Here is a 26,899-nt window from a genome sequence, read left to right on the forward strand (position 1 = left end):
CTCTCTAGAACAGGCCGTCCTCAAAAACTGAGTATCTGGGCGAGAAGGGCACTAGTCAGGAAGGCCTATGTCAACTCTAAAGGAGTTAGTCTTCCATGACTGAGCTGGGAGATACTGTGCATATTGCAACAATAGCCAGGATTCTTCACAAAACTGGCCTTTATGGGAGAGTGGCAAAAAGAAAGCCGTTGTTGAAAAAACCATATAAAATCTCGGCTAGAGTTTACCAGAAGACATGTGGGAGACTCTGAGACCAAGTGGAAGAAGATTCTATGGTCTGATGAGACCACATTAGAGCTTTTTGGCCTCCACGGTAAGCGTTATGTTTGGCGCAAGCCTAACACCACACATCATCCTGAGAACACCATCCCTACCATGAAGCATGGTGGCGGCAGCATCATGCTATGGGGATGCTTCTCTGCATCAGGGCCTGGAAAGCTCATGAAGATAGAGGGCAAAATGGATGCAGCAAAGTCAGAGAAATCCTGGAGAAAAACCTGCTGAAGTCTTCAAGAGACCTGGGACTTGGGAGAAGATTTATCTTCCAGCAGGACAATGACCCCAAACATCGAGCCAAAGCCACACTGGAGTGGCGTAAAAACAATAAGGTCCTGGAGTGGCCCAGTCAAAGCCCGGACCTCAATCCAATTGAGAATATGGGAAAAGAGTTGGAAATTGCTGTTTACCAAAGGTCCCCATCCAACTTGACAGAACTTGAGCAATTTTACAAATAAGAACGGGCAAAAATTGCAGTGTCCAGATGTGCAAAGCTGGTAGAGACTTATCTAAATAGACTCATGGCTATAATTGCTGCCAAAGGTGCCTCTACCAAATATTGACTCAAGGGGGTGAATACTTATGCAATCAACTATTTTCTGTTTTGTATTTGTAATTAATTTAGAACAATTTGTAATTTTTATTTTTCACTTTGACATTATGGACTATTTTTGTGTTGATCAGTGGCAAAAACTCCTAATTAAATCCATTTTGATTCCATGTTGTAGCACAATAAAATGTGGAAAAGTCCAAGGGGGTGAATACTTTTGAGAGCCACTATATATATATATATATATATATATATATATATATATATATATATATATATATATATATATATATATATATAATTGCAGTTTGTGTTCAGATGCTTTTAAAGTGTGAAAATGTAGTTTTGCCTTCATTTAAAAGCATATGTTCTGTGGTTTAAAAAATATATATTTTAAGTCGTGGGGGAAAAAAAAAAAAAAAAAAAAAAAAACAGGACAACAGCCTCCCATTAACTGACTTTGACTAACTAAATTACAGTGAAATAACAAATGGCTGTCTATATAAAATTGAGTAAAGTGTAGAAGTGAGAAAAAGCATCTCCTCTACACACAATGTTCACATAACAACAACCCTACTGTAAAAGTAAGTCGAAAAGGCTGCAGGGAAGGCTCTGTGAATCGACCCGTATCTCAGGTTGGCAAGCGGAGTGGATCAATAGCAGCTCATATAGTACCTACACAACAAGCCCTGGAGAGATCGCAAAGAGCTGGGAGTGAAGGTGGAGAGGACACACATATCACCAGCCACCCTTTCTTTCAGGACAAAATCATTTCAGTAATTCTCTTTGTGTTCTTTCAAACTGCAAAAAGCTTTGAACAAAACTTGTGTAATGCATTTCCCAGGTGCCCCACAGAAACGTGTTTATTTTAAAATTGTGTTTCCTGCTTTGTGGTGCTGTATTTTCACTTCAGCACTCCCACCTCTACCTCTTCCTCTTCTTGCCAAAAAAAGTGTTTTGTATTGGCATACGCTGTCCCCAACTAAGCATATACACATTCCCAGAACAACTGCCCGTGTACCTCCTGCCACCAGTTCCTCAAGAAAGCACAAAGACATAATTCACTGGTAATTAATTAATTAATGGATAAACAATGCACATTTCAAAGGCTAATAAGATCCAATTGCTGGGGAGCAATTGTTATGTGGCTGTTGATTCTACTCTATTAAATGTGCCACCTCTTGGTCCCAATGATGTCGTCTACATTAAAAGTGCTGCCTTTGAAATCCCCAATATGCAGTTACTTTCATCGAGTTTACAACGTCTACACTATTGCCTATATTGAAGTTTCAGGTGTTAATACCCCAGTACCTGTACTGAATTAAATAACATTGCATTTTGCTGTTATTGCTGCTAATTTTCAAATACTGTGTTTCATTATATCTGTCCTCAGGAGAGCTCAGGTCAGCACAAATCAGTCACAGGGTCTTTATGAAGTCAGAGCCAGTACCATCTAGTGAACACCTCATTTGAATACAGGCTGTGGTGTAGTTGAGCCGGAATAGGCAAGCTAATAGGCAAGCTGAGTCACATGACTCACAACTGTCTAATTCAGTCAGAAGTCCTCTTAATGCAATGAAAAGAGCATTAGGAACTTCTATTATGAACTGCTTCTTTAATCTTCAGCATCTTTCTGCCACTGACACACAGACACTTAAAGTAAAACCTTCTGACAAGATGGAGAAAGACACTGGGAAATACCTGCATTATCTAGTATATGTGTTACCAGAAGATCAGTACATAAATAAAATGTGAATTCATATAATAATTCTTAAAGCCCAGTATTTTAGTGGCATTCCAGTGCCTTCAGATTTAGCACTACACCACAGGATGCAAGATTCTACACTGCACTGTTACATGGTGTATCAGTAATGGCCCTCACACATGTGGTGAGTTGAAAAAACTAAGTTAATAAGGGCTTGATCATTTGACTGAAAGAGCCATTAGCTGGGTCACTTCCCCTTTATCTTTAAATTGGGTTACATCTGTGTCTGATTGCTGCTGAGTAGCTTATTGCCTTACGAGAACCTACAATGTGTGTCTGATTGCTGCTGTAGCTTATTACCTTACCAACACCTGCATATTGTGCTTCAGGCATAAATCTTCATGGAAATCCACACTTTAATCACAATTTTAACTTAATATTAAGTTAAAAATAAATATTGAAATAACATTCTCTTTACAACAGATGATCTGGCTGCCTTTCTCCCTTGCAAATATGACCTCAGACTATGGATTTAGTTATTCATTTTGATTCAACTAAATCACAGAGACTATACTAATTAAGACATCACAGTTAAAAAATATACTCTGGTTTTATACACTTAAATCTAATGCCAAATCAATAATAGCAAAACTGGACATTACAGTAACTTGCAATGTTGTTCCAATGAGTCTTCAGAGCTGTCAGTATGATTTCCAGTCTTACTCCCAGTCAGGTAAAAAAAAAAAAATCCCCAAAGAAATGCAATGAAAATCTGTTCTATGAAATGCTGTCCCATTCCATATGATGATGACTGTTGCCAGTAACTGAAACTGCCGAGCGGAGCCATCACAACTCTGTTATTTGGATTATATTTGAGTCTTAATCTTTGTGTCATAGAGGGTGTAGGATCCGCTCATTACAATGGGAGTGAGACAGAGGCTGTATTTAAAAACACCGCTCAGACTCCCATGGTTTACTTACACACCAATCCTAACAAAACAAAAATCTGTGTAGTAGTTAGTCCATTTCAATTCTTATGTCTGACTCCTTGGTTATAACCCCTATGTTTGTTTTTTTGTAATGCATTTTCTTTCTAATAAAATTCCTTCCATTTTTCTACCCAAATGAAATTCCCAAGTTGATGTGCTCTTACCACCACAACCTTAAAAATCAGGAGGACAGAAGATCAAGAGGAGACCTCTGTTTCCACTGTCAAGCCAATCTAAGCAACAGATTGCAATGATTGTGCAGCAGCAGGATGCAGCCCTTTTAGGATTATTTATTGCAGTCAGGCAGTGAGCATGTGCAGAAAGAGAGAGAGAGCCCGCTTCAACCCAATGTAGGAGCTGAGCTCTGGAAATGGGACCCTTTTTCAATGTGTGAAGGAATTAAATAGTGATGTAATGTACTGTATATCTCTAAGGATCCTGCTATACCCTGCAGGCACTAATAAAAGTAGCAAAGTCATCGCAGTTGTGCCTCCTGCTGATGTTGTTCATCTACTTAGTAGATGAATATCATCAGCTGGAGACATAACTGCCAACCTGCTATCTGCTATCTTCAAGAGCCCTGCTATCCAGTGTGATGGATCCTCTCCTGCTACCCGGACAGAAGGGAGATTTTATTAAAAGATGTTACATGCTTGTGAACCCAGAATGCAAGGTCCTGACTGGGAAGTCTATGCCAGGACCAACCCTGTAGGAGCACCCACAGATCAATGCTATGGTAGATCTCAAGTCAAGATCAGCTACATGGAGCAAAGGGCTTTGAAACCAGGTTCACATGAATGACACCTTGAACTCCAAGCTGCAGAGCTTTTACTGGGGGAGACACATGGGAGAGGCACTAAATGAATATCAGTTCTTGTGATCCAGACTTTTTATTTACATATTGCATTACTGTTATGTATATGTGTGTGTGTGTGTGTGTGTGTGTGTATATATATATATATATATATATATATATATATATATATATATATATATATTTCCATTACATGAGAGTAGATGTTGAACTTCATGCTGATTTAAACTCGGCTCTTGCCAAGATAAGCACTAACTAAGATGTAGCTTTGCAGTAAACTAGTGTGATCCATCTGCATCTCCATCCGTTTGTGTTGTTTTCCATCTGATGTTGTTGATATCCTTCTATCTGGTGTTGATTGCTGAAGTGTAATGCTGGCTCCAGGGATCAGCTCATTTTGCCTCCCCAGCACATCAGCACACACAATGGCTGCGATGGTGGCTCCGGGGATCAACCCTGTGCGGTCTCCCATGCGCATCAGCATGACAACCATCTGGATTGAGCTAAGTAGGGTACATCTCTGGGGTCTTCAAGTGGGCACCATCCATCCTGTGTGTTTCATTGACTAGTCCACGACACCTCAAGAGGGCGTCCAGCATCACCCCCCTCCATCCCCCACTCAGCTCAGCCCAGCTTACTTACCTGTACATCAGCATTGCTTTCTTTCTATTGTGCTTGAGATCCCCACCCAGAATCTTTCTGTCTCAACCACAGCTAGTTGCTGCTGCTTCAGATACGTTCTTCACTGTGCGATGCAACTCTTGGCCACTGAACCAGACGTCTATAAGAAACCGGGTTGTACAGTGTGCCACAAATCCTTGCCAACCCACCTCCACTGGGTAAACTCTTCAGCAGCTAGTTGAGCATACCAAAGTTTCGTCCTCTCATACGCCTCATCCACAGCATCTTCCCATGGCACTGTTAACTCTACCAGATGAACAAGGCATGCTGATCCAGACCATAAGACAATGTCTGGTCGAAGGTTAGTGGTGGCAATGTCAGGTGGAAAAATAAGCCGTTGACCAACATCTGCCAGCATCTTCCAGTCTCTAGCAGCTTCCAGTTGTCCTGAACGAGGCTTGATTTTAACACCTTTTCTTGGTGGTTGCTCTCCTTGATGGAGGAATATATATATATATATATATATATATATATATATATATATATATATATATATATATATATATATATATATAGATATATATAGATATATATATATAATATAGATAGATAGATATAGATATATAGATAGATAGATAGATAGATAGACATTTGTAGAGGTGATTGAGCACTTCAGTAATTGCTCATGGATCATACTTAGTAATTAGTAGCCACGAATCACTGGGAGAGTGTTGCCAAATGATTGCTTCATGTTTACAAACCATTCCATCTGATCTGATATTCCCAATTGATTATGCAATCTGGGGTGCTTTGACTTGGTTTACAAAATCTTCCAGTGGTATAGTATTAACTTCTGTATTCCATCTGTTAGAATGTCTATTGGAAAGTGTTACTTTGCTTGTCTAGCCCCATCAAGCTGGAAAAGCATTTTTCTGAAATAAGTAAAGTGGTCCTTTATTTATTTATTTATTTTAAATTATGTATCTGATTTTATTATATTTATTAGATGAATGAATGAGTGTGACATATGGCAGTCTGCAGTCCTGTGTGATACCACTGGAAGTATATAGGTTATAAAAAGCTTATTAACAATGAATGGTAAAAAAGAACCAACAGTGAACCAATTGTGATTGTGGCACAGAAGTGCCAACAGGGGGCAACAGTGAACAAGAACTAAGCAGTGAAAACAACACAAACCTACTTAGAAATCAAGGGAAGATTTAGATGACAAAGGGGTGATTCTTGTTGCATATTGTATCTACAGGGAAGATTGAGATGACAAAGGGGCGATTCTTGTTGCATACTGTACCTACAGGAAAGATTGAGATGACAAAGGGGTGATTCTTGTTGCATACTGTACCTACAGGATAAGACTTGTATGTGTCTGCTGTGCTGGAACTCATTAGGAAAACCCTGAACCTATAGACGCTAACCTCCTTGCACAGAAAGCTCTACACAAACTAAAACGTTGTTGATAGTATTTTTCCCTGGATTTGTGTTGTTGCTTTTGTTTTCAAGCGTGAAAACACTAGAAAAGTGTTCTGTTAAAAATTAAAAACAAAAGCACAGAAATGTAACAATTGATTTACAATGTTGTCCAATAGCATTGGCAGATGCAGAAGGGGTCTTCATGTTAAAATCTGCTTGTAGACTAGTTTACATTGTTCATCTATCAGGAAAAAGAGTGAGCACTTTATGTGTCGATTTCACCCTTTGCAATTTGTCTCTTTAATGAACCGTGTATTTATTGTTGATGACAGGAAATAAATAGAGCATTGTATTTGGATTTAAATATGAATGAAATCATTATGCTGTGCTTCACTAATGAGGCTGTGGCAGTCTGGAGCTGACAGTAAAAATAAATTAAATTCTGGCATCCCCAGATTAAAAAAATTAATTATTATTTTAATTATGTGAAAGAATTGAGCACTTACTCAAACCACATTAAATCCATTTGAGTAAAACAATATGCCAATATGTCATTCAATAATTCATAGTATATCATTGATGTCTGACCTGACCGTTGCACAAGGGATGTTGTTATTACCTATGCGTTACCCAGGGCTACATTACTGAGGCTACCATGCTTGTTTGGTCATATGTAGGGGTTGATAGGTTTGAATAATACAACACATGTGTTCTTATTCAGGTTTTTCGATGAACTACATCATTTCAACATATGTGATATTGACTCTATTAGCATATGAGAGGACTTCCAGGTTAAAAACGACTTGGCATTGTTAAAGTAAGTCCTCTAAGGTAACAGGGGCCTAGCCATTCTTTGGTTATACTTAAGGGCTGATAGTTGTAAATAGTGTGACAAAGGTGTTCTTATTAGTCTCAGAGCACAGCTCTGTGGGATACAATGCACTGCATATCAGAAAAGTAGTTGCTTTAGTAAATACAACTCAGCTAGGATCCTTTGTAACGATTTGAGATACAAATGTGCAGTCGGATTGCTTCTGCTGACAAACAAGCATTGTTTGGAAAGAGATAACAGCTAGTGTAGCTTAATAACTATGTTTCTCTGAATTATATGTTTTCTTGGTAAAGCTGTGTTTATTTCTGAAGTGCCTCCTTTGTTGGCTGTTGGGAAGCTGCAGTAGAAGTGCCCTTGCCGCCAGCAGATTTCTCAGTGTAGCTGCTACTAGCCAGGAAGTGGGGTGGAGTACAGACTGGAACAGTTCTGCATATCTCCAGGTGGTAGTGCAACCTGTATAACCTGTATACAATTCAATCAAGAGGTGTAAGAAATGGTACAGGTGAGTCCTCGACATGATTGGATCTGCAATAGTGCAGCCCATGGATGTTTTCTTATTACTCTGAGGCTGTTCAAGGAACTATTCATGTCATCATCGGTGGGGGAGGAAAGCACATTTAGTCATTACTGACTTCACATTGTCTGACATTCATCATCAGTTATTTGCAGGTGTTGGAAACTGATAATGATGTTAGTTTCAGAGCTTTACATCATTGTAACAGCAGCATATTAATTGAATGTGGAATCAATGTGGAATTTGACAGTAAACAGTCACATCCATTATTGCTCCAATGGACTTGCTGCACTGTGACTTGCATTACCAGCTTTCAGGGATCTGCAGCCTGGTCAAAGCACTAGAATTACATTTACCAATTGCCATGGAAACAATACAAGTACCCATCAGTGCTGCAGCTAAGACTACTATTGAGCCCTATTGACAAAACTTTAATTTGGTATTTTAGCCTGCTTTGAAACTGGTTAAAAAATATAATAACATTCTTGACCTATTACATTTAGATCAGTAAAAAGAGACTTAAACAAAGTAATTAAATAACTCATGAGTTGAAACTTTGTGAAACAATCCATGGGAAACTCTGCTCATTTATTTGAAACCATTGATCCAAACCCCCTGATCAAAATGCAGGTCCTGTGGTGCCTGTGTCCTGTAATGAGAGATGAGAAGTGGTTCTGTTTGTTTTCTGTAACAGAGTGGAATCAATATGAGTTCTGATCACCCCTGCTGGTGTCTCCTCATACACGATTTATTACAGCTACCATATCTGTAGTGCAGATATGAAACACTTAAAAAAAACAAAAAAAACACAGTATTTGTTTAATTGTAATGGAGCCATTCAGAACAATAGCAAAGATTCTGTGTTTCAAAGTTCAGCTTTGTATTTTTTTACACATATGTTCAAGTGTTTGCAGTGAAGAAACAGAGTATCTTGTTGTGCTGCAAATTGATTTTTCTCCTGGTTTTAGCAAACCACTTTTAAAAAGGTTCACAAGCAGTTTCCAGTCGCTCAAGATAGCTGCACCAGTTACCGTGGCAATGTAAACAGGAAGATTCCAAAATAAGTGCTGATCATCTCTATGTAAATAGGTGTGCATGTGTTAAAAACTCCACTTCACCCATAATAATTACTTTTTGTGTGGTGAAAGGATTGTAAATTGGAAGGGTGTTAGTCTAATCACAGTCATTTGCAATCACATACGACTGTGCTCATAAATCTAACAGGAAGTGTGTGGTGCCACAGGCTTTGCAGGCATTGGCCCAAAAATCAACCCAAAGACCAGGAGACCTGTGCTGGAGACAAAACACTGTACAAAAATAATAAGACACACACACACACACACACACACACACACACACACACACACACACACACACACACACACACACACACACACACACACACACACACACAAACACACACACACACACACACACACACACACACACAACACACACACACACACACACACACACACACACACACACACACACACACACACACACACACACTGCCGGCACTCATTCCCACTCATTCATTTGCATACTGGACTTGTGGGAGCCAATCAGTGTTCATGCTAATTTCCCACTGACCACTGAACCGCAACAGTTTCGTGTAAACAAAAAATCAATACAAAATAAAAATAAATAATCAAGTCATGATAAATCTTCAGTTATTACTTTCAGACAAAAATAGCCTACAATAAATCCCCCAAAAATATTTTTGGTAAGAGAAAAGATTCATAGATTCAATATTAAAACACACATCCTCCATACAAAATAACCCTTACAAAAACAGTATAAGAGCGTGAAAGAAATGTAGGCTATTGTAGGGGGTCGACTGATCACAACAAATAGCGACATCATCGATTAGGGCTTCTGATTTTCAATTTTAACAGATAAAACACCCGATACAAAAATGCAAACACTGGAAAGAGTTACTCAATTCACATGGATTTCACCCCTTCCCAAAAAACTACTACAGTACAAAAAAAAAAAAAAAAAAAAAAAAAAAAAAAAACTCAAACAAAACCACTTTTCATTGCAGCTGGGCAATGTCCCACCTTCCTGATTTGTAACTATCATTGGTTCATTCCAAATACTTTAAACGCACCTATCTACTGAATGGCAGCAAATTCTACATTTCTATTGGAGATTCTGCTTGTGAGATTTAAAATGAGATTACAATGACAGTAGAAGGTTTGTTCTTGCCATTTATCTTATAGTTAGTGAGAATTTAAAACAGAATTGAAAATGGTGGTGAAATGTAAACAAATGCCTAGACACACAAAAACCCCAGAAGAATGTGCCGGTGAACATAAGGATTTAGATTTGGAAGACAGCAAATGAAAGAAGGTACAATGAAATATGCAAGTGTGGTCGAGGTACTACTATTGTGACAGAGAATACATGAACCCACTATGAAAAAGCTAGAACTAAAATATTATTACTGGAGAAGCAGCAATACATGAACCCACTATCACCTGCTAGAGAGCTAGAACTAAAATATTATTACTGGAGAAGCAAATACATGAACCCACTATCACCTGCTATAGAGCTAGAACTAAAAATATTAAAGCAATACAATAATAAAAAAAAAAAGAAGCAGCAATACATGAACCCACTATCACCTGCTAGAGCTAGAACTAAAATATTATTACTGGAGAAGCAGCAGTACATGAACCCACTATCACCTGCTAGAGCTAGAACTAAAACATTATTACTGGAGAAGCAGCAATACATGAACCCACTATCACCTGCTAGAGCTAGAATTAAAATAATATTACTGGAGAAGCAGCAATACATGAACCCACTATCACCTGCTAGAGAGCTAGAACTAAAACATTATTACTGGAGAAGCAGCAATACATGAACCCACTATCACCTGCTAGAGAGCTAGAACTAAAACATTATTACTGGAGAAGCAGCAATACATGAACCCACTATCACCTGCTAGAGCTAGAACTAAAATATTATTACTGGAGAAGCAGCAATACATGAACCCACTATCACCTGCTAGAGCTAGAACTAAAACATTATTACTGGAGAAGCAGCAGTACATGAACCCACTATCACCTGATAGAGCTAGAACTAAAATATTATTACTGGAGAAGCAGCAATACATGAACCCACTATCACCTGCTAGAGAGCTAGAACTAAAACATTATTACTGGAGAAGCAGCAATACATGAACCCACTATCACCTGCTAGAGCTAGAACTAAAATATTATTACTGGAGAAGCAGCAATACATGAACCCACTATCACCTGCTAGAGCTAGAACTAAAACATTACTACTGGAGAAGCAGCAGTACATGAACCCACTATCACCTGCTAGAGCTAGAACTAAAACATTATTACTGGAGAAGCAGCAATACATGAACCCACTATCACCTGCTAGAGAGCTAGAACTAAAACATTATTACTGGAGAAGCAGCAATACATGAACCCACTATCACCTGCTAGAGCTAGAACTAAAATATTATTACTGGAGAAGCAGAGAAGCATTATTACTGGAGAAGCAGCAATACATGAACCCACTATCACCTGATAGAGCTAGAACTAAAACATTATTACTGGAGAAGCAAGAACACATGAACCCACTATCACCTGCTAGAGCTAGAACTAAAACATTATTACTGGAGAAGCAGCAATACATGAACCCACTATGACCTGCTAGAGCTAGAACTAAAATATTATTACTGGAGAAGCAGCAGTACATGAACCCACTATCACCTGCTAGAGCTAGAACTAAAACATTATTACTGGAGAAGCAGCAGTACATGAACCCACTATCACCTGCTAGAGAGCTAGAACTAAAACATTATTACTGGAGAAGCAAGAACACATGAACCCACTATCACCTGCTAGAGCTAGAACTAAAATATTATTACTGGAGAAGCAGCAGTACATGAACCCACTATCACCTGCTAGAGCTAGAACTAAAACATTATTACTGGAGAAGCAGCAGTACATGAACCCACTATCACCTGCTAGAGAGCTAGAACTAAAACATTATTACTGGAGAAGCAGCAATACATGAACCCACTATCACCTGCTAGAGCTAGAACTAAAATAATATTACTGGAGAAGCAGCAATACATGAACCCACTATCACCTGCTAGAGAGCTAGAACTAAAACATTATTACTGGAGAAGCAGCAGTACATGAACCCACTATCACCTGCTAGAGAGCTAGAACTAAAACATTATTACTGGAGAAGCAGCAATACATGAACCCACTATCACCTGCTAGAGCTAGAACTAAAACATTATTACTGGAGAAGCAGCAGTACATGAACCCACTATCACCTGCTAGAGCTAGAACTAAAACATTATTACTGGAGAAGCAGCAGTACATGAACCCACTATCACCTGCTAGAGAGCTAGAACTAAAATATTATTACTGGAGAAGCAGCAATACATGAACCCACTATCACCTGCTAGAGCTAGAACTAAAATATTATTACTGGAGAAGCAACAATACATGAACCCACTATCACCTGCTAGAGCTAGAACTAAAATATTATTACTGGAGAAGCAGCAATACATGAACCCACTATCACCTGCTAGAGCTAGAACTAAAACATTATTACTGGAGAAGCAACAATACATGAACCCACTATCACCTGCTAGAGCTAGAACTAAAATATTATTACTGGAGAAGCAGCAATACATGAACCCACTATCACCTGCTAGAGCTAGAACTAAAATATTATTACTGGAGAAGCAGCAATACATGAACCCACTATCACCTGCTAGAGCTAGAACTAAAACATTATTACTGGAGAAGCAGCAATACATGAACCCACTATCACCTGCTAGAGCTAGAACTAAAACCCATTATTACTGGAGAAGCAGCAATACATGAACCCACTATCACCTGCTAGAGCTAGAACTAAAATATTATTACTGGAGAAGCAGCAACACATGAACCCACTATCACCTGCTAGAGCTAGAACTAAAACATTATTACTGGAGAAGCAGCAATACATGAACCCACTATCACCTGCTAGAGAGCTAGAACTAAAACATTATTACTGGAGAAGCAGCAATACATGAACCCACTATCACCTGCTAGAGCTAGAACTAAAACATTATTACTGGAGAAGCAGCAATACATGAACCCACTATCACCTGCTAGAGCTAGAACTAAAACATTATTACTGGAGAAGCAGCAATACATGAACCCACTATCACCTGCTAGAGCTAGAACTAAAATATTATTACTGGAGAAGCAGCAATACATGAACCCACTATCACCTGCTAGAGCTAGAACTAAAATATTATTACTGGAGAAGCAGCAATACATGAACCCACTATCACCTGCTAGAGCTAGAACTAAAACATTATTACTGGAGAAGCAGCAATACATGAACCCACTATCACCTGCTAGAGCTAGAACTAAAACATTATTACTGGAGAAGCAGCAATACATGAACCCACTATCACCTGCTAGAGAGCTAGAACTAAAATATTATTACTGGAGAAGCAGCAGTACATGAACCCACTATCACCTGCTAGAGCTAGAACTAAAACATTATTACTGGAGAAGCAGCAATACATGAACCCACTATCACCTGCTAGAGAGCTAGAACTAAAACATTATTACTGGAGAAGCAGCAATACATGAACCCACTATGACCTGCTAGAGCTAGAACTAAAATATTATTACTGGAGAAGCAGCAATACATGAACCCACTATCACCTGCTAGAGCTAGAACTAAAACATTATTACTGGAGAAGCAGCAATACATGAACCCACTATCACCTGCTAGAGAGCTAGAACTAAAATATTATTACTGGAGAAGCAGCAATACATGAACCCACTATCACCTGCTAGAGCTAGAACTAAAACATTATTACTGGAGAAGCAGCAATACATGAACCCACTATCACCTGCTAGAGCTAGAACTAAAACATTATTACTGGAGAAGCAACAATACATGAACCCACTATCACCTGCTAGAGAGCTAGTAGTTGCAGCTTATTATTTTAATTACTGTTGTATCTAATGCTGAGCATGCACAGGTCCAGGTGGATGAAGTGTATTTAGGAGGGTGTTGCTTTGAGCCATGTGTTTTTATTGTTTTCCAATTATTTTGCACCACCCTTACTGACACCCTTTGTAAAGCCTTGTAGCATTATCAGCCATGCTGTTAAAATTGAGAAATATCACCTCATCACCTCTTCATCATTATTTCAGTGATATATTAGCCTGCATATTGTTAAAGGTAGTCATTTACCAAAATAAATAACAAACCTTTTCAACAAATAAATGAAGAGTTCTCAATAGGGTAATCATAGCAACGTGGAAGTCTCTGGCTCCTGAGGAAATGCTTGGTAGATGGCCTAGCTCAGTCTTTCAAGAAGCACACCTCCTGCTCTATTTACTGAAGCTTCAGAGCTACATGTTTTATATATCCATCCTCCACGGGGTTCAGACCTCTACCGTACGACTGACAGAATGATTTTACTAATGCAGTCAAGGTACCAGCAAACCATGGCTTTAATAGCAGGGTGGCCCAACTAACCAAGACACATAGACTTTAATGTAACAGACTAAACCTTTAAGATTATTTGAAAAGTTAATAATTTAGACAACTTTTCAAATCAAATGTAAATACATTGCATTGCATCCAGATTTTCTGGTGTTTTTTTTCCTTTAAACAATAAAAAAAAAAAAACAGGTCAGTTACAGCATTTTGCTTTTATTAGAGAGGCAATTGATCAATATGTTTGGGACTGTGGATCTTATATTGCCATCAATAGTAGCAAATCTAATATGTATTGGAAAAAAAAGTGTAGTAGTGAAAAGATAAAGACGCAAGTCAGAAGTAAAAATGTTAGTTGTCAAGAAAACGCGAGCCATGGCTGTTTTATTCTTTTCCACAAGCTCATCTCTTTTGGCTCTGCTATAACTGGCATGGCTGTGGGCTGCAAAATTTCACAGGCTGTTAGTGCCTGGACGTTTTAGTCCAGGATGTATGCTCCATCACATGCCTGTACAATGCATAAGACTGATACAGGTTCTAATGACACCACTGCCTTACCTAAATAGTATTTCCACTGGCGCGCGTGCTTAAGTACTCTCACACAGTCATGTTAGATATGTTGAGCGGTTCATTACGTATGGTGGTACTGGTTACACCTGCCTCAGAAAATGTATAACTAAGGGCGTGTAATGTATTCTAATACATAATCATGCTACACATCATTTCTCACAAATCGTGTAATCTTTTCAAAGTCTAAGGATCAAAGATAACTCTGCAGTGACAATGTTAAGCTTCTTTTAGAAGTTTTGTACTGTAACCCAGCCTTTTTTTCTCACTAAATTAAACATAAAGCTAAGTGGAAAGCCCTAATACTCTCGGGATATGAATGCAATGATAATTAAGTTCAGAGCTGCGCTCTGTGTACCATTGATGGGGTGCTCTGGTGCTAAGCATTCAAATCAGTTTAGCACCAATTTTGAAAACAATTTGCACCCCTGCAGAAGCCATTCAAATTGATCTAGAATTGTCACAATTTGTTTTGAAATGTGAACATGACCTGATGTTCTGTAGATGGCGCAGGTTGATTCTTTGGTATTATTAAAGCAGGCTGATTCTATGGTAGTAAGCCCCCCCCATCGCCCAAAATGTGCAAAATGTGTAAGACTTTTGCACAGCAGTGTACATGTGATGTGAAGCATAATGCATTCATGAAATAAATTCTGATACAATTTCAAACTGTTCACACAACCCTATCTCAGTTCACACACCATGTTTCTTCACTGCTAGATAAAATACTGTACATGAAGCACATCTCGCTGTACAAAAGATGATAAACTGGTCTACTGGCAATACATTTTCATTTTGATTCCAAAGCGATACATGGATTTAACTGAAGATTTTCTAGGGTAATTAACCATCCTGCAAGTTTTATGACGTAATACCAAAGAATCACTGTAAATCACATTAAGTATGTAACAGTTCAGCAGGCTCTGCTGAGAGAGGAGAGGATGCATTGATGTGCAATATAATCCTCACAAGCAGTTGTCTCTAGTGCTAATTGGCTGTGAAATATGCTCCTTTCTCTGGGGTCTGAAGCTGAAAATTACACAGAATTTTTTTTTTTTTTGTCTTCTCTGGTAAAAGCAACTGTCGAATAAAGGCTGGATCCTGCACTGTTCCCTTCATTGGGCTTTGTACCAATGTGTTTAAAGTATAAAAAGGACCAACATGAATGGGGACTGACACTATTGATAAATGGGCAGCAAACAGTAAAATGACTATGCGGATAATGAGTAGTATTGGTGTGCAGAAACCAATACTCTATGGATAATTATAACTCATACTTGTATCTCAGAAGCAGATAGGACTGAGAGCAGAAGTGATCTAAATGCATTGCTGCTCCTGATTCTCACTCAGAAAGTGACCACAGTGTTGTAATGCTCATTTAACAAGTTCAGTGGTGTCAGTTTAATTCTTATTGGGCAAGACTTTTTTTATTAACTAGTTACATGAGAATCTCTTATTGTGATGGGTGATGACTATTAATGACACAGTTTAAATGTGGCGAGTCCACTTGGAGCTAATTGCTACTCTATAAGATGTGATCATGTATTTTATTAACTGACTTGTTTATTTCTGGATTTAGTGTGATGGGGTGGTTATGTACAGTGCCCAGTAAAGTACAATGAGATAGAACAGATAATCTGCAAGACTTTGCAATGGTCCCTTGTCTTGGTAGCTCTGTATGTAGCTTGGATGTGTTTCTCAGCAGTACTAAATCCCAGCTGGTGGTATATACTGCACTATACAGCAGGTTGCTGTATCTGATTATCCGTAGTGTATGCAATGAGTTGTGAGGATGTGGGGGTGGAATGACATGCCTGGATTCATCAGTGTAATATTATTCTCCACAACGTTACTCTGGAAATGAACCTTACAACTTTTTGCAAGTGCTGTATCCGGTTCCCAAATCACAAATAAAAACTGAAATACCAACACAAAAACAACTTTAAAAAATGTATACGCTTGTCGTTATTTTTTACGCACTGAAGGAATAGCCTTAAAAAAAGAAACCAATCCCCATTTAACATAATATGAATTAAAAAAAAAAAAAACTTTTTAAATAATGTTTGGGAAATCCAGTTTTCGAAGTATGTAATAATTTGATGACTGCCGCGCTGCTCTCTGCTCTCCACTCACAGTGATAATAATTTGATGACTGCCGCTCTGCTCTCTGCTCTCCACTCACAATGATGGATGCCTAATGTTTTGCTTGTTTAAGAGATTGCAGTGCTGATGGGCACTTCTCCTTCTCATCTGGATTGACAGCCATCACTGCTATATTTGAACCACTAGCTGATTCAATTATTTGTTTTATTACATAGAAAAAAAGATAACTGAGTCATCACTGCGACTTCTACACAAAGGTTCTATTCTGCATGCTGTGCATTATCCACGTTAGCATTGCATTCATATATTAGATTTAGAACTTTTTAATGAATTATTTAATTAACTTTAGTACCATACATTGTTAGGGCTCTTTGTCAACTAATATCGAAGTAGCATCAAAAAAAGTGTGAAGTCAACGGGGTGATATTTTTTTCTATGCCTTTTGCTGTTTACCAGTAAGATTGATCAAAGTGGGGCAGTCTCCTACTAATACAAGGCCTTCAAGGTTATATTCACAGGATTGTGTTTTCTCTCATGGAAGATTAGATCAGTGGGGTGCTAGAAGGAGAATAACTGTAGATTTATCTTGTTTCTTGTTTTAAATTGCAAGAGTTTCAATTGTTAGTGACAGCTAGGTCAACTCAATCAGGACTATGGAAGGGAATGTTAATTTCCACAGCAATTACAATGAGCAGCAGTGCGTATCAGTCCTCACTTGCCGGAACAATTATTCTTCGAGGAATACAAGTGCACACCTCTGATAACAGACTCTAAAGGGGCTGTGAATCCCCAGCGTTTTGCACTGCAACCTTATGTAAAGTGGAATGAACCAGGAAGCAGAAAGAGATGCGGATGGTAGCACACTCTTCCAAGATTACACAGTTTTCTAATTTTCTAGTCACCTTTTTGCAAATACAAATTTGCACAGAGCAGCATCCCCAGGATGCTTCCTCTAAAAGAAGGTACACTACATTATTATATACAGACGAGACGAGATAAATGATATGTTTAAGTATATAAGTATATTTTAAAACAGTCTGTTTCAATCAGAAGAACTCATTACTTATTGGGAGGAATTGTTGTCTTAATACACAGTTGTTTTTTTTTGTTTTTACTGCAGGGTTAGTTTTATAATTGATCAGTGGGTTCATCACTATTTGCCAATTACACAATTTCAGGTGCACCTATAGCCAATAAAGATCCAAGCACATGGTTGTCTTGTGTCAGCTTTTCACAACAAATGAGGTGCCCATAAAGCAGCACTGTCATTAGTACAATAATCAAGAGTCCTCCAGATGTCACGTTTTAGTTTAGGAAAAGAGGCAGGAATTAGCTGAGGAGCAAAATAACAAGCCTAAATAAAATTACATAAGAACATTAGAAAATGTACAAAGAGGAGGCCATCCAGCATATTTAAGCTTGTCCGGTTCCTTGTAGCTGATTGATCTCCAAACTTTATCAAGTTGTGTCTTAAAGGATCCAAATGATTCTGCCTCAGCAACATGACTAGGTAACCGATTTCCATACATTCACCAATGTATTCATGAAGAAGTGTCTCCTTCCCTCAGATCTAAGTCTATCTCCACTTAATTTCCAACTAGTTCCTTTGGTCCTGTATTCTGTACTATGTTTAAAGCTATGTTAAGTATGTCAACTCCTTTAAAGATTTTAAAGACTTCAGTTGTTCTGTGTTATAGGATAAATACGTTCAGCTATTTCTCTTCATCACTCATTCATGTAATCCCTGAGATTAGTGTGGTTACTCTTTGTTGGACTTTGTTATCTAGGGTTACAATATCCCTTTGGTTCTGTGGGGATCAGAATCGGACACAGTGCTCTAAGTATGGTCTCAGAAGTGCATTATACAAACTCATCATTATCTCCTTGGATTTTAATTCCACACTTTCAGCTATATACCCAAACATTTGGTTTGCCTTTTTGATTGCTTTCCTGCACTGCGTGGTTACAGTAATGAGTCTATTATAAAACCAAGGTCTTTCTCTTGGTGAACCTGTTCCTCTTCTATACCTCCCCCATTTGGTATCTGGATCCTACATTTATCTAGCTGTCATATAGCATTTTACACTTGTTGACATTCAATTGTATTTACAACATTTCTACCCAGTTCTGGTTGCGGTCTGAATATTTTTTTGATTTCTTGGATGGCTGAAAGCGTGTCCCCCCCCCCCCCACACACACCCACCCCCCAAGCTTTGTGTTGTCTGCAAATTTGACAAGCATGCTAATTATCATCCAAACTAATTTCTTTATGCAAATTAAGGACAAAAGGGATTGAAGTACATAATCAGTTGTGTAGCCACTTGCATGTACTTCCTTGTAATCCCACAGATTGCAATTTTAGGATTAATCTTTCATACAGTCTTTTGTCAAACTCTTTTTGTCCAAGTATATGAAATGTCACAGGCTCTTTTTTGTCCATCCTTGCAAAGACTTCTTTAAAAAAAGTATAAAAGGTTATTCAGCAGCACCCTTGTGCTAAATCCATTCTGACTATCTCTTATGATGCTGTTGCTATATAGACAATCCTCTAGTTTCCCTTTTACGATTCATTGCATGATTGTACATGCTATAGAAGTGAAGCTGATGATTGGGCTGAGCTTCCTGGTTCTGTGTCATCTCACTTTTTAAAATATGGATATTATATTTGCTTTGGGATGAATTGGTTTTGCATTTCCAACATGATGTCTCTGAACTTCTCCATGGATTCTCCTTCCTTCTACCCATGTCAAATCTTTCCTCAGAGAAGTGGTGATCAGATTTCAAATTTTAAAAATCTATGTCTGTTATAGCAAATCTGTAAAAGCTCCTGCAGCCAAAGCTGAGGCAGCATTATCTTGGTTCTTATTGATGAAGAACAGGAAATGCTATATTACCTCAACATATTACAGGCCCAACTGAGATAACTGATCAGCTGTCTATCTGCCTTAAGGCATTAACTGACTTGTTCACAAAAGCTAAAGAAGGAACCTCCAGTGCATCTCCAGCCAAGCCCAACCTTGTTTTCTCAGCTTTTTTCAGAGAAAAAAACGACTAGAGACCTGTGTTTGAGGTCTTTTTGATTTAGGACAGGTTCTGACATCGGACCAGAAAGAGGAAATTGTAATGTTGGACCTGGTCTGACATAGGACTGAAAAGGGTTAAGGTGCTGCTTATTAATGTTTTAAAAATATATAATATATGCTTAATAACTATGTTATATGGTGTTAATAGCACATTATAGATGGTTTATAACCATGTAATAGCCATAGACAGAATTAAGTTTAAAACTGCTCCCTTCGTAAAATGTAATTCTGTTCATGGTTATTGCATGGTCAAACATCCCAAAGTAGAACAGGTGGCTAAAAACTGTCCTCTTTATAAAACTATAATTCCACCTGTGGCTATTGCATGGTTATAAACCATCTATAATGTTTTATTAACACTCTATAACATAGTCATTAAGCAATATTATATAATTAAAAAAAATTAATAAGCAGCATCTTCATATAAGTGCTACCACCTATCTTGGAAACTGCTCCCCCGAATCTGTTAAAACTTGAATGTATGTGTGTAACTCTGTGTTTCGTATACATAAATACATAGAATATACATATATAAGAAATGTGTAGTTCGACTCTGCTGATTAACAGAGTCACAGTTAATTATACACACAGAGTTATACACATGTGTTATTGTGTGGTGTTAATTTACTAAAGCGCTACATTAACCTTCATTAACTTATACTTAAGCCTAGGTTAAAAACCTTAATTAATTACAGCACACAACCTTCCTCATGTCCATTAGGGTTCCGTTCCTGCAGCATGCCACAGGGATTCCTTGAAAGTAAATTAATCTGTGAGCGACTTGCATGTGGACTTCATAATGTTAAGTTTTCTAGTAACTGGCCTCAGTCCTAAGGGGAGTCAATGAATAATACAATTTTGATTCATTGGTAGAACACCTCTTATACTTTAAATGTATTTCCCTAAGGGAAAACATCTAAAGTCTATTTGAATTCAGTATGTTTTTATTTTTATATGAAGAACAATTTAGAGGATTTGCCTGATGGGGATTACATTTTCATGTACAATTGATTTTTTTTTTTTTTGGAGAACATTTTAATATACTTCAGCTGTAAAGCAAATTGGATATTTTTATCTTTTTATAAGCAAATTAGAGTACACCTCTCTTTAGGAGTTAAGATGTTGACCTGTCCATACCACTGTTGCAGTGTGAGTCAGGGTGGCTGGGTGGTTCAAGGCACTTCACCCAGGTTGCAGTTTCTCTTCCTAGATTTAGCAGGGTATCCATTTTTTACATTTACACAATTCTAGCTTTTGATTAGGGCTTCTGTTTTTCAGTTTTTATAAATTTCAGTTTCTGTCTTTATTTTTCGCTAATTTCAAGTTTTATGTAAATCGTTTTTTTTTTTTTTTTCATGGCTATCACTTTTTATATACTGAATGAAATTATTGTTTTCAGTTACTTTCCATAATGCTTGGGCATTGTTTCTGTCACCAATATGTACATTAACTCGACAGTACTTGCACACTTCATGTACCTTCTTTCCTTTGCTGTCTTCCACAACTTAATCTTTATGGTCACGGCCATATTCTTCTGATGTTTCTATGTGTTTAGGCATTTTTACATTTCTCCACATACTGCAATTTTGTTTTAAATTCCACAAGCGTGTAAATACTTCGTATGGACTGTAATATAGCTTTAAATCCCACATGCAAGAACAATCCTCCGCTCTTGTAATTGTAATCTCGTTTTAAATCTTGCGTGCGTGTTACAATCCTTTAATAGATATGTAGAAATTTGCTGTCACTCTGTGAAGTTTTGCAGTGAAGGGTTACATTAAACTAGAGTAGAGTGACTAATCGAGTAGAGTGACTAATCAAATAGTTCAGGTAAAAACAGTCCAACACTTCAACCAGTCTACACTTTAAAAACATATATATATATATATATATATATATATATATATATATATATATATATATATATATATATATATATATATATATATACCATAAACCATAAAAAACGATTTATAAGTCGATTTTTCTAGGCATTTTTGCAGGGTCAATAAAAGGGAGTTATTTTCCCTCCTAATTGATTACGTTGCAACATGTACTAATATTAACCCTTTGCAGTCCATTTATTCAGCGCTTGTCAGGCGCATCAGGTCCAATTTCTTTTCACAAGCGCTGTTTTTACATGAGCTGTTTTTTTAAAAAATATATATATATATATATATATATATATATATATATATATATATATATATATATATATATATATATATATATATATATATATATATATATGAGAGAGAGAGAGAGAGAGAGAGAGAGAGAGAGAGAGAGAGAAAAAACAGGTTTAAAAGGCACTGAATCGCACTCAATAATGCATCTCCAGCCAAGCCCCACCCCTTGTTCACTCTTTTTTTCACATACCTCTTTATAGACGTGCATACTGATAAATCCTAACACCTAAATCCTATCACCAAACTCCTCAATAATGCGATCCAACTCATCATTTTATTACTATAACATCTCCAAAAAGATCTGCAAATGTCTGTGATAAATGTCTACTGATAAATTCTCTCCTGATCACTCATTTTGTCACCAAACTCCTCAATAATGTGATCCAAGTAATGCAACTTTATTACTACAACATCGCAAAAAGTTCTGCAAATGTCTGTGATATTCTTTGAGCGCTGGATGCGGAAGCAGCTCTCTCCTTTGTTATGTCCGTTTGTGCATGTTTAAACACACCGTGTCCCAGAGCTGACACCGGTTATTTGTACTTTGTTGAAATTATTTTGAAAGAACAGAGGATATTTGGTACATTAATAAATACATTACTGTGTTTGCATGGGTGCAGAGCTGGAACTGCCCTGTTCCAGGCTGGTTAAATGGCTGCCTGTATCCTCTATGTATGTTATATCATGTGCCAAGCAGATCTCTCCCCTCACAGGGCTAATTCATTAGGTGAGTGCGTGTTTGTACTATTTAAGGTTACATAAGAACATAAGAACATAAGAAAGTTTACAAACGAGAGGAGGCCATTCGGCCCATCTTGCTCGTTTGGTTGTTAGTAGATTATTGATCCCAGAATCTCATCAAGCAGCTTCTTGAAAGATCACAGTGTGTCAGCATCAACAACATTACTGGGGAGTTGATTCCAGACCCTCACAATTCTCTGTGTAAAAAAGTGCCTCCTATTTTCTGTTCTGAAAGCCCCTTTGTCTAAACTCCATTTGTGACCCCTGGTCCTTGTTTCTTTTTTCAGGCTGAAAAAGTCCCTTGGGTCGACACTGTCAATACCTTTTAGAATTTTGAATGCTTGAAATAGGTCGCCACGTAGTCTTCTTTGTTCAAGACTGAACAGATTCAATTCTTTTAGCCTGTCTGCATATGACATGCCTTTCAAGCCCGGAATAATTCTGGTCGCTCTTCTTTGCACTCTTTCTAGATCATTTTGAATGACCTTTGCTGCTGCAACAGTGTTTGCCACTCCTCCTACTTTTGTGTCATCTGCAAATTTAACAAGTTTGCTTACTATACCAGAATCTAAATCATTAATGTAGATTAGGAATAGCAGAGGACCTAATACTGATCCCTGTGGTACACCGCTGGTTACCACACTCCATTCTGAGGTTTTTCCTCTAATCAGTATTTTCTGTTTTCTACATGTTAACCACTCCCTAATCCATGTACATGCGTTTCCTTGAATCCCAACTACATTCAGTTTGAGAATTAATCTTTTGTGCGGGACTTTGTCAAAAGCTTTCTGGAAATCTAAATAAACCATGTCATATGCTTTGCAATTATCCATTATCGATGTTGCATCCTCAAAAAAATCAAGCAAGTTAGTTAGACACGATCTCCCTTTCCTAAAATCATGTTGACTGTCTCCCAGGACCCTGTTACCATATAGGTAATTTTCCATTTTGGATCTTATTATAGTTTCCATAAGTTTGCATATAATAGAAGTCAGGCTTACTGGTCTGTAGTTACCTGGTTCAGTTTTGTTTCCCTTTTTGTGGATCGGTATTGCGTTTGCAATTTTCCAGTCTGTCGGTACCACCCCTGTGTCAAGAGATTGCTGCATGATCTTGTTAGCGGTTTGTAAATTATTTCTTTCATTTCTTTGAGTACTACTGGGAGGATCTCATCTGGCCCAGGGGATTTGTTTATTTTAAGAGCTCCTAGTCCCTTTAACACTTCTGCCTCAGTTATGCTAAAGTTATTTAAAACTGGATAGGAACTGGATGACATGTGGGGCATGTTGTCAGTATCTTCCTTTGTAAAAACTTGTGAAAAGTAATCATTTAATATATTTGCTATTTTTTTTTCTTCATCTACGATTTTGCCATTTGTATCTCTTAAACATTTAATCTCCTCTTTGAATGTTCGCTTGCTGTTGTAATATTGGAAAAACATTTTGGAATTGGTTTTAGCTCCCTTAGCAATGTTCATTTCTATTTCTCTCTTGGCCTTTCTAACTTCCTTTTTGACTTGCATTTGCAGTTCTGTGTACTCTTTCTGCGTACTTTCTTTTTGGTCCTTTTTTAATGCTCTGTAAAGTGCCTTTTTTCGCTGAATATTTTTTTTAATTGATCTATTAAACCATTTTGGCAATTTAGTTTTACATTTAGATTTGTCTACTTTAGGGATATAATTGTTTTGAGCCTCTAGTACTACATTTTTGAAGAACAACCATCCTTCTTCTGTGGGTGTTTTCTCTATTTTACTCCAATCTACTTCTGTAAGTCTCTGTTTCATACCTTCATAGTTTGCTTTTCTAAAATTGTAAACCTTTAGTCATTACTTTTGGGGATTTAAAAAACACTTCAAATGAGACCATGTTGTGGTCTGAGTTTGCCAGTGGTTCTCTGACCTCTGTTTTAGTTATTCTATCTTCGTTATTTGAAAAGACTAAATCAAGGCATGCCTCCCCTCTAGTCGGTGCCTTGACAAATTATGTTAGGAAGCAGTCATTTGTCATTTCCACCATTTCTATTTCATCCTTCGCGCTACCCACCGGGTTTTCCCATTTTATTTGGGGGAAGTTGAAATCCCCCATTAATATGGCTTCTCCTTTGCTACACACATTTCTAATGTCATTGTATAACAGATTATTGTGCTCACCATCTGAATCTGGTGGTCTATAGCATGCTCCTATTATTATGCCCTTTGAATTTTTGTCCGTTATTCTGATCCATATTGATTAGGTTTTATTTCCTTTGTCCAGGTTTAACACCTGGGCTTCAAGACTGTTTCTTATTTATAGCGCTACCCCTCCTCCTCTTCTGTCCTGCCTGTCTTTCCTATACAGTGTATACCCACAAATATTATATTCGTCCCAATCACTCTCAGACAACTACGTTTCTGTAACACCTGTAACAATGTTGCAATCATTGCCAACAATAATTCCATTACGAAAATTGCCAAGTGGCAACAAAGTTTCACAAAGTTGCAAAAATGCCCCGGTGGGTTAACATCTACTGAGGAATTTGTAGGGCTTGTATGGACTATCCCCAATAACAAAATATATAACAACATTCTACTGGCGAAAGCCTTGCACTGTCCCTGCGTAATTCAGATTCAGGTATTTATTATTATTATTATTATTATTATTATTATTATTATTATTATTATTATTATTATTATTATTATTATGCAGTGGAAAATGTGGGTAAGTAGGGTAGCCTAGCATAGATTTACTACCAGTATTTTGAAAATGTACTGTAGTAAACATCTTGACTTGATATTTGCATATCATTACCCTTGAGTACTGGAGTTTAGTTTTGTTCGTAGACTACTGTAAGGATCCAATTTGCTGAAGCTACCGTTCTTTAGTAACCCTTGTATATATTATATATGTTTGTATATAATATGTATATGAATATATATGCAGTCAAAGTGCAAAGATCTTTCAATATACCCTTCCCTATTTTAATATTAATTAGGTCATTTTCATTTGGAAGGAGAATGTATCTCTCTTAAAGAAAACTACATGCAAACCCAAATTACCAAAAAGATACTACCAAAATAGCGTGGCAGAAAGGTGAGACTTATTACAATGTTTGCATGTAAACCATACCATTGTCAATACTTAGCTCTTATTTTCCTCCACTGTAGCTTAAAAATGATAGTTCTCAGTCAATTATGGTTGTAAAACAGCACTTTCATTTCATTTAATTTACTTTCTTATAAGTACATGTTCTTGTTCTTAATTCTTTTTTTCAAGTAACCTCCAGTATAATTGTTATAACTGAAAGTCTCTGAAAATGATTTGCATGAACCAGATTACTTATAACAATTGTTTTAGCTGATTTAAATATTGTTCTCAAACAGGCTCTAATTTCAGGTTTTTCAACAAACACACACACAAAATTGAAATGGCAACAGTGCTTTTCTTTTTCACATGTTATGAATTCCAGAACAGTGTCTGTCCTGAATAATTATTGCCTTGAAACATGCCAAAAGTGTTGGGCTCTTGTGCTGTAACATCTCCAGTCAGTCGACTAACGGGATCACTAAAGGTGAAATGAATTTTAAACCCACGCAGAGAAAGATAATAAAAAAATCCTCAGACCTTACTTCAGATCCTGGCAACACTGATTACTGTTATTTTATAAAGCCGCAAAGGTTTCACTGGCGGACTGCAGTGTTATATTATGTTGACGAGATGTTGGTCTATGGCTGCTTTGCATATAATAGTAATAAAATGCTTGCTCTGCTGAGGTTACTGGAAGAAAGTACATTCACGTATACAGAGTAGAACACTCAGAGCTGCTTTTATCTTCACATATAAGTGGCTGTTTTGAACCTTCTGGTAGATTGTTTAACCCTTTAAGGACAAATGATTTTTCAGTGGGATGCTCTGGGCTCCTGGATGTTTTTTTGTACATGCACACTGGAAACCAATACTCGTACAGGCTTTCACCTGAAGTACTGTAAAATCTTTTACTCAGAAAGTGACCACACTTTA

Source organism: Polyodon spathula, chromosome 9 (assembly GCF_017654505.1).
Source record: "Polyodon spathula isolate WHYD16114869_AA chromosome 9, ASM1765450v1, whole genome shotgun sequence".
NCBI classification, from domain to species: domain Eukaryota; kingdom Metazoa; phylum Chordata; class Actinopteri; order Acipenseriformes; family Polyodontidae; genus Polyodon; species Polyodon spathula.